Genomic DNA, 15,981 nt, shown 5'->3' on the forward strand with positions numbered 1-15,981 from the left:
TTTACCTTTGTATTGATATGGAGAGTATAGTCAATAATTTAGATTTATTTATGATCTTAAAAGAACAAGTTGGATCACTATCAGACATTTAAAAACTTTTTGATTTGCTGGAAAATAAAGTGAATTGAATATATGATGAAATAAGTGAACAGTGGAGAATCGAGAATCGCTTCGAAAATTTTGCGTGCGATTTTGTTGCAAAATGAAATAATGAAAAAAAATGCAGATTGGTTAGAAACACTAATAAACTGGGCAGCAGGAATACACGAAAAACGTGAAGACTCCAGAATTTGTGATTCGGAGAATATTTAAAATCTACTAATAGCTACATAAGAAGCTTCGATATCCACATATACAGAAGACTAAGATAAAGTCAATGAGTGCCTAAATAACAGCAAAAAAGCGACCACACCGGAAAAAGCACTTGCTTTGTTAGTTTCCGTTAAACTATCAAAATGGCGGCGGTATATCAATCTCAGAGACAGCAGGTGAAACTGGTGTTTATTAACGGTTTCATAAATTGTATCAAAAGTTAACTATATATTAATTCACTATTTACGCGATAATTTTGTATGAACTTTATAGTAATAATTATTTTAAATTTTAAATTAAGGAAAATCTGTTGAATTAAATAGAATTGACTGTTCTCTTAGATATTTGAGCATTTTTGGTAAATGTACATAAAACAATCATATAAAAATATATTAACATAAATATAGTAAAATTAACTTCTTATAAAAACAGAAGCTAGAGAAAAATTTACAATGTAATTGTAACAAAACAAAATTAAAGCATATGTCTATAGAAGTATTAATTGATTTTTATTTTGTTTTCTTTTCTACTAAACATAAACTCATTAGATATTCTACCGCAAAACAGCAGTACTTGGTATTGTTGTATTCCGGCTTGAAGGGTGAGTTAGCCAGTGTAATTACAGGCACAAGGGACATAACATTTTATTTTCTAAGGTTGGTGGCGCATTGGCGATGTAAGCGATGGTTAACATTTCTTACAATGTCTATGGGCGTTGGTGACCACTTGCTCATATGCTACCTAAATTTTATAAAAAAAAACAGCACTGAAAACACTGAGTGGTTTGCCATAGAACTTGCGGTTAAGATAGCTACCTATTGGGCCATACAGTCTTAGACCTCAAAACGGCAGTACTTCAAGCGTGAGTTAGTTATAATAATACATTGAATAGGTATTCGAATTGTTGCTAAATGGATCCACGTGGATGTTGGATTGAAACGATTCTGAATGACACTGGATCTTATATCACGGTCAAGGTCTGAAGGCTTTTATTATGTTAATCGATTCGAGAGAGGGCTGACATTGCTTTACAAATTACAATAATTGTACGGCTGTACCCCTGCTTTGGATTGGATGACGATTTAACGAGTCTTCCCTTCATTCTTAACTTCGCCATACAATAACGGAAAACTGTTGCTTTATTCCTGCATCTGGTTTATTTTGGACCCGAGAAACAAGTTATAAATTTTGGGGTTTTTAAATAAGGTACGTTTTTAATATTTCAAGTTTCATTTTAATGCCCGTTATACACGTGCTAAGCAGAAAAGTGTGCTCGAGTTGATACATAAGTGGTATTAGAAGTTATGTATGTTTACTTGCTGGTAGAGCTTGTCCCGTCTGGGTAGGTAACTAAGAAAACTAAATGAGAATATGTTTTTTTTAAATAAGGGCACTTATTTAAATTAGAAAACAGCAATGGAAAGTGTCGCTGTTTGGTGGGACAATAACTGGTGATTGATAGTACCTACCAACATCAGCCTTATGTGTAAATAAAAAAAAAATTGATTGTATTAGTATGATTATTCAAAGTTTTTAACGTCATCTTTCTTGAATAGAATTAAACATTAATAGTATTGAAATCTATTTGAGTTTTATTTAATTTTTGTAATCCGTAACAGCCTGTGAATGTCCCACTATTGGGCTAAAGACCTCTTCTCCCTTTTTCAGGAGAAGGTTTGGAGCTTATTCCACCACGCTACTCCATCTCGGGTGTCCTGCTCTCCTCGGTAAGACGTAAATACGTAATGACGTAGGTACTATATACTATATATTAAATATATATATATATATATATATATATATATATATATATATATATATATATATATATATATATATATATATATATACAAAAAGGTAATCAGGTAGGTAGTGAACAGTATGAAATCTAATATTCCTTACCCATTACAACGTTTGCCGACTATTGTTTGAATCCTGGTCAAGTAATGGACGTAAATATTAAATTGTGAACAAAAGTCACTGCGGCTTCAGCCCTATTTAAAAAATCAATAGATTTTTGAAATTTCTAGCCTAGCTTTTGAATGAAATAACAATTTTTACAATAGCTATTAGGTAGTTCGACCCTCTCTGCCTTTGTGTTCCAAAATTGTTTAATGCACATTTAACAATAGTGAGCTCGGATTTTACTATAGTTTATTGTTATATGGAATTGTTTGGAATACTTTTAAAACCAATTTCATAGTTTTTAAGTAGGTTGCTATGTTGAAAATGTGTTTTCGCCAACTTTTTGAAAATCACATAATTCTTTTTTTTTTTTGTCGTGTTCAGAGAATGCAAAATGTAACCGTTATTTGCAAATGAGAATGGACAGCTTATTTCTTAGTTTTTCTAGCGAATGTTAGAAATATACACGAGTAAACAATAAACGTAATGCTTGTCTATGGTATATGTATATTTGACAGTAATAGTTATAATGAGAAATTAAAATATGAGTTATATTAATATGTCAAGAAGGATTTATTGTAGAGAGGATTGAAATAATAATAAATTGTATATATAAGAGCCGAGATGGCCTATTGGTTAGAACACGTGAATCTTAACCGATGATTGCGGGTTCGAACGCAGTATACTGATTTTTCATGTCCTTAATTTGTAAATTAACCCGGTGCTCAGGGTTGAATGTCTATCGTAAGGAAAGCTGTGTCGGATGGAAATATATCACACATGTATCTTCGAACCCGTATTGGATCAGCATGAAGGAATAAAAAATCTTTTAGGCTTTAAGCTTTCTTCTCAAAATTTGAGGGCTTAACCCAGCAGTAAGACTTATTTTATTTACAGGTTGTTACCTATAATATATTAACTACTTATATGCACTTTAATTTTACTCTCAGAGGATGATGCTAGAGAGAATTCTGGTCCCACTGCCATGTTTTATAATGTATAACTCTGAACGGACTACGATTTAAAACTTGGAGCCAAAACTTTCCTTCAGCTCAAAAATACCTATCCAACATGTAACTGTAGGGTGGGACCAAAATTTGCATCCGCCTTTACGGATAATAACTTCGCCGTCATTCAAAACGCCTTTATTTCACGAATCCATAAAAATAGCATAGATTTTATTCAAGATCTTAAGCAATTATATGATATCATGTAATTATATTGGATGTCAAAGTTTTTTATTTGTCTTTACTCCTCCTGTGATAAATGGCTAAAGTACAAATGTTTTATGACATTCTATTCTGGGTTATACAGCCGAATTAATACGATTTTTGTACTGCAGAAGAGGTCTGTTCGTGCAATTTATAACCTGGGCCCAAAATATTTATTAAGAAGTAAATTTAAATAATAATAATATCCTGGGACATTTTTCACACACGGCCATCTGATCCCAAATTAAGCTTGTACAAAGCTTGTGCTATGGAAACCAGACAACTGATATACTACATATACTACTTTTTTTTGTAAATACATACTTATATAGATTACTAATTATTAATAATTACACCCAGACTCAGGACAAACAGACCTGTTCATGCACACAAATGTCTGTCCTGGGTGGGAATCGAACCCACAACCTTCGGCGTGAACGGCAAGTGTTCTACCAACTACGCCAACCGGCTCGTCAAATTTAAAGAAATTAATATAATGACGCTTCTCAATATATATTTGATAATATTATTATGTATGTACACAAAAAAATAAATAAATACAACTTTTTTTTTGTGTATTACGTATAATTGTGAAAATGAGATATCAAAAAAATATATATATCGCCGAGTTTCTTTCGCCGGTTCTTCTCAGGTCTGAGAGGTAGATGGTAGATTTATGACAATTAATAAGTAAGTGTAACACTTCTATATTGAATAAAAATTCTTGACATTCGACCTTTGTTTGCCAGTATCAAAAATAGAATACTTAAATTTCATAGAATATTGATTTATTTTCTGAGAATGTCTGATAATAAATCAAACATAAATATTAAATATTATAAATAATGTCGCGCGGATATTACAAAAGACATAATCCGTTCTCATAGTAATAACAACCGGTGTCTCAAGTAACAGAACCAAATAGAAAAATCGTTAAACCGTCGATGTAATTTCGCACAAGTTCGTGCATAATATAATTTGATGGTAGGGGAGTGCTTCCGGAGCATTCAGGCATTCAGGCGGGACTCGTTTAACGGCCCCGCTTTGTGTCGTCCCCCTCACCCTCGTGGCGGTCCAAGGCCACGGGAGCGGGATGCCAAGGTCACATCAGGTGTTAGCAGGAACATCTTGGGCCTATCGGAGATATTAAATTCGATAAAACCCCTCAAAAGCGAAATTTCAATAACTAATTTTTTTATGTGCCCTATGGGTCTGAGGTCTCAGTCGATAATACCATCAAATTCATAGATTAAAAAGTGAAGAAATTAATATAAACAAGTCTATAGTCTATTCCAGCCACAAGAGGAGTGAAATCAAATAAGCAACAATTACATTAAATTGACGCGATATTATTGGTCGAGATCTTGAATACTCTATGACATTCATTATGGATTTGGGAATAAATAACGATTTCAAAGCCGTACAAGTAGCAAGTAGTTGGAACTTTGTAAGGAACATTGCAAGGAATATGTTAATCTAAAGTTTGTTTACCTTTACTCCTTTTTCGATTGGAATAAGTAGTAAATTATTTCTTGCGAGTTCGTCGAGGGTAGCCTGTAACTAGATAATAAAAAACCACTCAAGCTGTTGTACATTACGTGACAAAAAGAAATGAAATTCAAAAGCCTAGCACTCTTATCAAGTTGTATCAAAAAAAAATTTCGCCCGAACCCTGAGAAACTAGTTAAAACTTCAAACATAAAAAATGTAAACAAAACACGCCAGTACTAGCTAAGTTGTAAGTTGCTGCCGAAATATTATCCCCCTTTACAAATTATTTCTATTATTGATATCTCGTTTATAATAAATAATGTGTAAGCAAATAGTAAACAATTAAGAAAGTTAACGAGCTGATTGAATTTTTTATCAATGAAAATTACATTGGGGCTTTATTGAAAACTTGTAACTATACATTGCTCTTTAATCACATATATTGTAATGTAACACTTCCCGAGACTTTATTGGAAAATATTTGACACTTAATCAGTATCCGGTTTTTTTTTTTATTACTGACATTTTTTTAAGGCAGACAGTTAAAGGCATAAATTGTATCATCTATATATTTTATTACAAGGCGTGTATAGACTGCGATCATAATAAAAACGATAACCTACTATCTTACTATTAAACAGTCACAGATACAATGTCAATAAATGTATAAATAAAATAAACAAAAAAAAGAAACAATGAATACAAAATAAGATAACATATTAATATCAAATGTAATTTTTTCTAGTATAAATGTAGGCAAAATTATTTCTAAATAAAGGATCAAGCACCAAAAATTTCAAGTAACATTTACCTACGTTAAAAGCCCACCTTTTGGAGCTTAACAAAAAAAAAACTCTCAGTAGTCTGTCATCCAAATCTCAAATCCCCCAGGTATATAACTAACACTTGCGCAGAATCTTTATCCCTTATTGTACGTGGGCTAAGTAATCTTTGTCTTGATGTCAGTGTGTGTGATTCAATGGTACCCAGGTGCGCCTTTGAACGTACTCCTCGAGTTGATCTCCTATTCTTTAGAGCTGGGTATGATTTCCGCGCGCAGCTGTCCGCTTCGTTTGAAACATCTACTCAATTTTATAAATCCGTCACGAGGTCGAACATAATTTACGTACAAATATTTTTTTTAATACATATCCAATTTTAATATAAAATTAATATAATTGATTTAAATTAATTGTTTGAAAATCAATTATTAATTTTAATTTTTTTTTGTAAGCTTATAGGTTTGAATTCCAATAAAATAGTTTATGCCAAAGATTATATTGTTATAACAATTAGCGAGTTATAAAAAGACTTATAATAATTTATTTGAGTTTAAATGTAATTAGATAATAAACTATAACTGCTATATAATACGATGTATTGTATTATTTTCTTCGTACAAGATATCCCGTTTTACCCTATTTATACGGCAGCTGTTTTATTCAATACATGTTTCTCCTATTATATCACTTTGACTCACAGTTTTTACTGTAAAATGTAGTTGACAATATTGCTAGTATTATTAAGTAGATTAATGATTTACGTCAAATAAAGATAACAATAAAAAATATATATGACAATTTAAAAAAAAACTAGTGAAGTAAATAAATAAAAACTATAAAAATAAATATGAATATTTGGCTTTTAAAATTAGATTTAAATATTTTTTTAATATAGTGCTGTATTAATTACATTATAAGCTGTAATATGAAAACGGATTTATAGTCTGTGGTCTAGTTGTTACTTTAAATATCTGATATAAACTAGTCTTAGTTTCGAGTATACGCTAGGATGCTTTTACGGTTTAGAGTCAAAGGTGAAAGGATCACGGAACGGTACCGCTGTGACTCATTACATAGAGATTAGCGTACTTTACTCAAGTTAATTAATTTCTGACGTTCTCTGGCTGCTAATGAAATGCGTTCAGACCACAAGCGTTATTTATTATCTGAGGTAGAAGCTTTTAGCTCAACTTGGAGGTGAATGTGAAATTGCGAACGAATAAATTTTTGGCTTAAGATAACTTTCGAAAAAAAATCTTTATTATGCAAAAATATTTAAGTTATGTAAAATAAATAATAATGTTAATAGTGTCATTAAAATTGGTTAGGTACATTATAAATAAATTAGATATACAATAGTTTTGACTGAATGTTTTAAAAAAGGCTTTAGAAATGTATTGATATAATCTTATTATCATCATACTAATATTGTAATATTATAAAGTGATAAGTATCGTTTATTTTTTTTTCCCGGTTTTACGCAAAAAATAGTAATCAGATTAATATAGAATTTACATATCATTTTGTACCTTTGTTTTCCAAATAATATGCTGATGTATATTTCATTTTAATAAAACTGGCACCCAAAATACTAAGGAAACGATTTTGTTAATAATATTTTTAAATAATCACGTTTAACTGCAAAAAATTAAGATACTTACATTTAATTTTAACGTTACTTTAAAAGAAATTTAACTCCGTCCGGCAACTAAATTCAAAAAGATCCCCGGAAATAGTCACAAAGGATCGTTTTGTCGGTAAATGTGCATGCAGGTAGACGGGCAGACAATACATCTATGACTTATTTGGGGTGCAATTGAAGTAGAAAGCTTGAATTCTTAGAATTCAGTTATTGAAACTAAAGTTTTTTTTTTACCCAAAAACGCTGGTGCCTTGGAAAGTAGTGTATACAACCATGTTTGAGTTTATTTATGATCCTGCATATATCATAAACCAAGTATTAGTTTTACATACGATACAATATTTTTTTAATTTAGGTTTTTATAAATATTTTTCATTATTAATGTTACCATTTAAAATTTATTAATTATTTTATAGATTTGGAATTGCAAATTATTACTGACCTTAGTGCTAAAATAAATAATAGGTACTATTATTTATTACTATACAAGTAGGATTTTATAAATATACAAATATTATAAATGCAAAAGTATATACATATATGTATGAATAATAAACCTCAAGTACAGACATGACTATTTTTTATACCTCACAGCTCATCCCACTAACACGCAGGCGACGCCGCGGGATAAAGCTGTTTAGAAATATTTTTAAAATTTACATTAACGGGAAGTGCATGTACATACAAAGATATTTTAACAATGTCATTTTTACCTGGGGTGTGGGGACGTCAAAATGTATGATCTATTAAGGTTCTGAAATATTTTTTATTATTGAAATGAGTAAGTAAAAAATAATACGTTTGTTAAACTTGCTTATTTATGCAATAGATCATTATTATTATTATTATATTATTTATGTAAACTATTGTTTCTATTTATTTCTACTGAAGTATTTCTATTTTAAATATATCAAAATATTTTTATTCAATTTTTACAAGTACTTATCAATTATTAACTATTCTGATATATCTTAAACTTTTTGGTAGTTTATAAGGACGCTGGGCTTGAGGTCCCGGGTTCAAGTCTCGGAGGTTTAACAATTCGATGAACCCGTGCTTCGGAGCGCACGTAACGCTATAAATCCTGCCCAATCCGATTTGCCCTGTCCGATTTTTTAGTCTTCATATTTTGGTACTTTTTAATTTTTATTTAAAAAATATATCAGAAAAGTTTCTTTTTTTTACCACAGATTAATAAAAACGGTTAACAAGTTACATAGTTAATCTTATCAAGGTGTTGACGTGTCGTCTTACGATTGTAGAATTTAAATCATTTCTTGTGTTCGTGTTTCTTGTGTTTGTGTTAAGTACTGTCGCTGATTTTGATATTTGATCTATGTTTACTGCTACAATACTCCGGTCACTAGGGCTGTTGCGTTGTATTTTTTTTTAATTGCTTAGTTAAGCATAGCAAAGGATACACAATGTTTAGCACCGATCTTAAAATATGTATACACATATCCTCGACATTATATATTAAGAGAAATATAACATCAATATTAAATACAGGTATATTATATTATTTTAATTTTAATAATAGGTGACGTCTTGAAATTTATTTTTTGTCATTCGTAAAAATACCCCAGTAAAACAATCCTTCATAATTACTTTTAACATTTTATTCTCTTTCACACGGAAATTGTAATATAATTTAATACTAATTAATATTTTACAATTTTATTACAATTTTCATTAGAATTTCTGCAATCACCCTGACAACCATCAAGCGAGTTAATTTTTCCGTGTTATGTTTTTTTTTTTATATCGCGTAGTTTTTTTCGCTCAATAATTTCCAGCCAGTGTTAATTTAGTTAAAAATATTACCATTATTTTCTAAAAATCTCAAAATAATTATTAAAATCAATATAACCTTACACATTAGACGTTGTATTTACATTATTTTAAACATCAAATTAATTATTTATATCTCATACGTGTACATCGTACATCTATACTAATATTATTAATGCGAATGTAACTCTGTTTATCTGTTACGCTTTCACGGAACCGATTTCATTCAAAATCAGTTCTGTGATATACACACACAGACAGTGGCACCACCCGTCATGAGATATTCTACCGCTAAACAGCAATACTTAGTATATATACATCTCTCATCGTCTTCAAATACGTTTACACTTGACGTGTCAACAGATTGCATATATTTCAGGGTTTCGTACAAAAAGTTTTTATTGTTATAATATTAATTTATAGTAAATGTAATTTCATTCACGATACAAGTGGTGTAAGGTATCCTGTGCCCTATTCTTTACTCATGACAACAAATCAACAATCGATTGGTCGAGTGTTCAAGACGTGAAAGCATAAACCGAGACGGCCTTTCACACCCTACCCCCAAATAAAGCCTTACTTTAGGACTTTAGCCCATATTCCCAATACTGAAGTTTTGTTCACGGAACCACACTACGTAAAATCTTACTTAACTGTTGTTGTTGAAGTTATATTTTAATTCAAGATTACGTGACGATGGATTGGAAAAGTAGCCAGACTTTTGTTCGTGTGAAACTTTGAACGAATCATTGTTTTTTTTTTAAATTTAGAAATAAACCTTACTGGGACTCAATTCTACTTATTTATAAAAGTTACGATACGTTCCCGATTAAATTCCAATCCAACTTTCATTATTCTGTGTTCTATTGAGATTGGAACCTAACCGATATGATTTTATCATATACCGTAATGTCATAACTAATTAACTTTTATATCAATAGTGGATAATTAAATTAAATAATAAGAGAGATAGTGACAATTTTTTAGTAAAATTGGTTGATTTGATTACACATTTTAAAGTAGTTCTATAGAAGAGTTAAGCCATTAAGGACATTATTTAAAAATATTTATAATCCAACATAATAGTAAAACGCTTTTTACTTATGCCTATCGATGAATTTCAATTTCATGAAGAAAAACATCGTGAGGAATCCTGCATGTGTATGTGAAATTTTGCCACATATGTATCAACCAATCCGTGGAGCACCGTTGCAGCAGTGTGGTGGAATTATATTTTCTTATCAAAGGTAGACAAGCCTAGCAAATGTTTGAAGTATGAGCGACCCTTGATACTTTTTTAAGTACTTTTGCAATTAAAATTCGAGCTGTTTGTACGTAAATAATCAAGTTATCAAGAAGTTATCAAAGTTCCGCTCCGTAATAATATGTAAGTAATTACTTCATTATAACTGTATCCGATACTAATAAATGTATTTGTTTATTTTGTTTAACGAAACATAGTAATCAGTACATTCTTTGTGCTCCGTAATTTTGTAGTATAAATCCAATATACACAATACGTAAATTCAAAACTTAAGCATTTGAAATTACAATATTTACTAATATTATAAATGTCTGTTTTTCAAGACCAAACCACTGAACCGATTTTGATGAATTTTTTTTTTACGCAGTAAGCTTAAACCCCATGGACACGAGTGTTTTATAAAATTTTATTATAAGGTTTTGATAATTATGTTATTTATTTTTATTGGGATAAATGCTGCCTAACAAAATCAATTAAACTGAAGTTCTTACATAAATATGATTCTGCTACATGTGTGTTGATAGTGATAATGATGTCCTCCTGACCGATTTCTGCCTCGGCGGCAAATCTCAAGAGAGATTAGCCAACTGCGCAGGTGTAAGCCAAATGTGCAAAGTGCACAAGTGTGTTAGCAAACACAGATGCACTTTCATAATCTGTTGGGCCAGCAATCCGACACGACCGGAAACAGTTCAGGCGAACAACGCCTTCACGTGCTCTCAGAGGCACGGGACTGTACACACTATCAACTTCCAGACTCCGAGCCAGAATGTGATTAGTGATTCTTCGCCAGAAGATCTCAATAACTTATCATTGACTCGACTCGACTCGGTACCCTAGTACCTGGGAGAACATATGTATTAACTCGCCGTTTATCAATCTTTAGTAGCCGTTATAAAGTTTTATATACCGCGGATCGGCAAACGCAGCATAGGGCGCCCTCCAGCCCGGTGGACCGATGACCTTAAAAAGGTGGCGGGGACCGACTGGATGCGGAAGGCGGAGGATTGGGAGCTTTGGCGCACCTTGGGAGAGATCTATGTCCAGCAGTGGATTACGAAAGGCTGTTGATTGATTGATTGATAAAGTTTTATATAACTTACGTAAAATGTTTTCATGTACACCCAATTAAATATTATATTTTATTGGCTTATTTATTTCTAATCTGCTGTCCAGTAAGCAGTTAAATAAATAAATATGGGCGTCTGCTGGATTTGTGGCGCTTAAGTTGTCTCTTTTGCTACATTAGTTAGCCTAACAGCTAACATTTAGGTACATAACTAACTTAATATACTGATTGAGACTTAAAACTATCAAAATATAACAGTTTCATATAAATCGAATTATTAATTGCCTCTTTATTAGTTTGATAATAAAATAGTTGTTAATAGAGAAGGAATAATAAATTAATATTTAAACTGTTTTGTAACGATGCTTTTATAAGAATTTTATAATACATTTTCCAATATAAATATCTACCTTAATATTATATGTCCAATATCTATAAATATCTAAGCGAAATACACTTGAAATATTTACCTTTATAATATTCCAAGCTTAGAAGATTATTAAGAGATATTTAGATTTTTTTTTGCACAATATTGTAAATTTTTGTCACTATATTATAATATCAATGTTGATATTTTTTATCTTAACATAACAAATCTCCACGGAGTTTTTGTTCTTGCCTTTGGTGTAAATAATTATAAACAATAGCCTTTATAGCCTTACAATCGTTGTTTAGCGGATTAATTAAACAACGCAGTGTCTTCTTCTTTCGAATATCAAATCAATAATGATAGAAAGAGACAAACCAATGTTTGACTAATCAGTCGCTACCAACGTTTATAAGTAAGGACGATAAAGATTATTTTGATTTTTGTGTGTTTCCAGTCAGGTTTTTACGGATTAGACTTTACGACTTAAATATTTTTGCATGACAGTTGTCTTACTTGAAATACATTTTATATTTAAAAAACATCAGTGGATGATAACAATGTACAACTTTTTTTATTTTGTTTTATGTCATAATCGAAGGTGTGGAGCGTTGCAGCGTGGACCCGGATATATGGGTATGGTCCGCATCACCTGTCCCATTACGGTGGCGAAGAAGCTGTCTGACGCCGGTCGTCTTCTGGTAAGGTGGAGCTCAGCCAAAGTGTACGTCCTGGAACAGCGCCCTCTGCGCTGTTACAAATGCATGGGCGTTGGACACACAAAGATGCCCATCCAAGGCGGAACGAGGTGGGCTTTGCTTCCGGTGTGGTATCGAGGGCCACAAGTCTTCGACCTGCACTGGAAAGCTGCACTGTACAGTATGTGCGGACGCTGGAAGACCCTCTGGGCACGTGATGGGCTCGGGAGAGTGTAACCCTCCCTTCACAAAAGGAAAGATGGTATTAGGCACTCACACCATTACCAACGTCGGACGGCGCCAGGCCGAAGAGGAAGCACCCATGTCAACCTGAGCGACAAACTCGGCTTCCTCCAGACGAACGTCAACCACTGCGTCCGGGGTCACGACCTGTTACTGCAGTCCATGGCGGAGTGGCAAATCGACCTGGCTGTGGCCTGCGAGCCCTATTTCGTCCCTCCCTTATCTCACTGGGTAGGGGACTTGGACAGCACCGTGGCAGTCCTCACTCGGAACGGTACGGGTCCTTTCCTCTTACTCATTGAGAGGGACTCGGGCTACGTAGTGGCGGGATGAGGAGAGTACGTAGTAGTAGGAACGTACTTTTCCCCCAACCGCGGCCTGGCGGAGTTCGAGAGCTACCTCGGTTCTGTCAGAGTTGCGGTGTCCAGGCAGTCGCCGAAACCGATAGTGGTTCTCGGTGACTTCAATGCGGAATCACGTGCCTGGGGAAATCCTGCCACAAACCCGCGAGGGAGGGCTGTCCAGGTGTGGGCCCTACTCTCCAGCCTGTCCCTACTTAACAAGGGGCAGGTGCACTACTGCGTGAGGCAGCAGGGAGGGTCCGTGGTGGACTTATCGTTCGCTACGCCTGTCACGGCGCGCAGAATGAGAAATTGGAGAGTGGAGGAGGAGGTGGAGACTCTGTCTCGGTGGGGTTCCGCGGGAAGGAGGGAGGGTGCCAGTGTCGACGAGCTGGCGGACCGCATGCGCAGCGCTCTAAAGGAGGTGTGCGATGCGGCCATGCCAAGGACCCGGCGCAGGGTACCGCGCCGCCAGGTATACTGGTGGTCGCCCGAAATAGTGGAGCTTCGAGCGACATGTAACCGGTCGCGGAGGGCATACATCCGCTGTCGCCGGCATAACGGCCTCGACGCGGACTTGGAGGGACGGCTGTGGGCCACTTATCGCAAGCTGAAAAAGGAGCTGCAGCAGGTGATAAGTCAAGCTAAGGAGAGAGCAAGGGAGGAGCTTCTGGTGGGCCTGAACAGGGACCCGTGGGGACGCCCGTATCGTGGTGTGCGAGAAAAGTTCCGCACACACGGCGCCCCTGCGACGGAAACGTTACCGCCGGATCTCCTCCTGCGACTGGTTGGTGAATTATTTCCCCAACCAGGCGAACACGTGTTCTGCGTGACACCCTGGAACATCTAGGTGGGAGGCTTCGGGAACTGTTTATTGAATGTCTTTCCAGTGGGCAGTTTCCGAAGCTGTGGAAGGAGGGAAAGTTGGTTCTGTTACTGAAGGAGGGGCGTCCACTCGATTCTCCTTCGGCATATAGACCAATTGTGCTGCTGAATGAGACGGGCAAGCTCTTCGAGAAGATCCTCGCTGCCCGTCTTATTCAGCACCTCAACGAGGTGGGGCCGGGTCTTTCAGAGGCTCAGTACGGGTTCAGGGAGGGTCGATCAACCATGACGCCCTAGACGCCCTAAAGACCTGGACCACCGAGGCGGTGGCCCGAGGAGACGTAGTCCTGGCGGTATCGCTGGACGTAGCGAACGCCTTTAACATATTCCTTTATAGTCTCGAAGGGAAGACCCTTCGAGACTATAAAGGAGTCACTCCGATACCACAGGGTGCCTTCCTATCTCAGAAGGCTGTTGGGGTCATACCTCCGAGACCGAGTGGTCCTCTGGGAGGGGGGCAATGGGTGACTTGTCCGGCGTTGGGTAGGCTACGGCGTTCCACAGGAGTCGGTACTCGGCCCAATCCTGTGGAACGTCGGATTCGATTGGCTCCTTAGGGCCCCCATCCTTCCCGGAATGAGGGTGTTGTGCTACGCGGATGACACCCTCATCACGGCGACGAGGCAGACCTTTCAGGAGGCGGCCCGCCTGGCCGAGGTCGGAGTATCGCTCACGATGGACCGAATTGGGATGCTGGGCTTGAGGCTTGGGTCTCTGTCACAAAAACAGAGGCCCTCCTATTCCACGGTCCACGTCGGGGTCCCCCTCGAGGGGCGTCTATCACCGTCCAGGACGGTGATTAAGGTGCAAGCCCAGATGAGGTATCTGGGCCTGATCCTGGACGGAAGATGGAGCTTCAGGCAGCATTTTGTCCAACTCGGCCCGAAGCTCATAAGCGCTGCTGCTGCCCTGGGCCGCCTCCTACCCAATGTAGGAGGGCCGGAAACACCATGTCGGCGCTTATACGCTGGCGTGGTACGCTCCATGGCGTTGTACGGTGCAGCCATTTGGGTGGATGCTCTCACCGCTCGTAACAGAGCTTTTCTGCGGAGGCCGCAAAGAGTCATAGCGGTGAGAGCGATACGTGGGTACCGTACGGTGTCATGGACGGCAGCGACACTTCTCGCGAGCGATCCGCCCTGGGAACTCCAGGCAGAGGTGCTTGCGGAAGTGCACCGGTTCCGGGTGGAAACGAGGTCAAGCGGCGTCCGTCCAGGATCGGCGGAGGTTGAGCGAGTCAGGGCCCTAGCCCAGCGAGCCTTGATTCGTAGGTGGGAGGAAGACCTGAGGTCCCCCTCAGCAGGCCTAGTGACAGTGGAGGTGGTCCGCCCCCACTTGAGTCGCTGGGTGGAACGGTGTCACGGCACACTCACATTCAGGCTGACGCAGGTACTTACCGGACACGTTGTTTCGGTAAGTACCTGCATCGGATAGCAACTAAGATTTGGAGGCCTGCAGAGGCGGACCAACCGTCGGGGCGTCACGGTAGTATGCGCAAGCGATCCCGTGACGCCCCTCGAAAAGGCGGTGTGGGTACCGCTGGTTTTTTAGTGGGTATTCCGGCGCATACTCGGCGCCGGCGAGTCCCACATACCCCCCCACTTCAAGTGGGGGAAACGCGTAAAAGCGTTTTTCCAGCGAAAAAAAAAAAAAGGTGTTATGTCCCTATGCATATTTTCTTTCGATTGTCATACGAATGTCATGAGAAAATGTCCTTATTTCGTATATTACTTTAATTCATTTTCTATTTGTACTGACGAAATAAGGTGTTATGTTCCTATTTTTTATCAATAATACTATTTTTGTAAGCTCAAAGATAATATAAATTAATACAACACTATCTATCACATAACATATTATTTCTATCTCAAAACATATGTTCAAATATTCGCGAAATAAGAATTTAAATTTGATGCTCATCTTATAAAATTACAAATTTGTAATACATTCATCTCACATCTTCAATTGGTTATTATTGAT

The sequence above is a fragment of the Nymphalis io genome, chromosome 20, assembly GCF_905147045.1.
Source record: "Nymphalis io chromosome 20, ilAglIoxx1.1, whole genome shotgun sequence".
NCBI classification, from domain to species: Eukaryota; Metazoa; Arthropoda; class Insecta; order Lepidoptera; family Nymphalidae; genus Nymphalis; species Nymphalis io.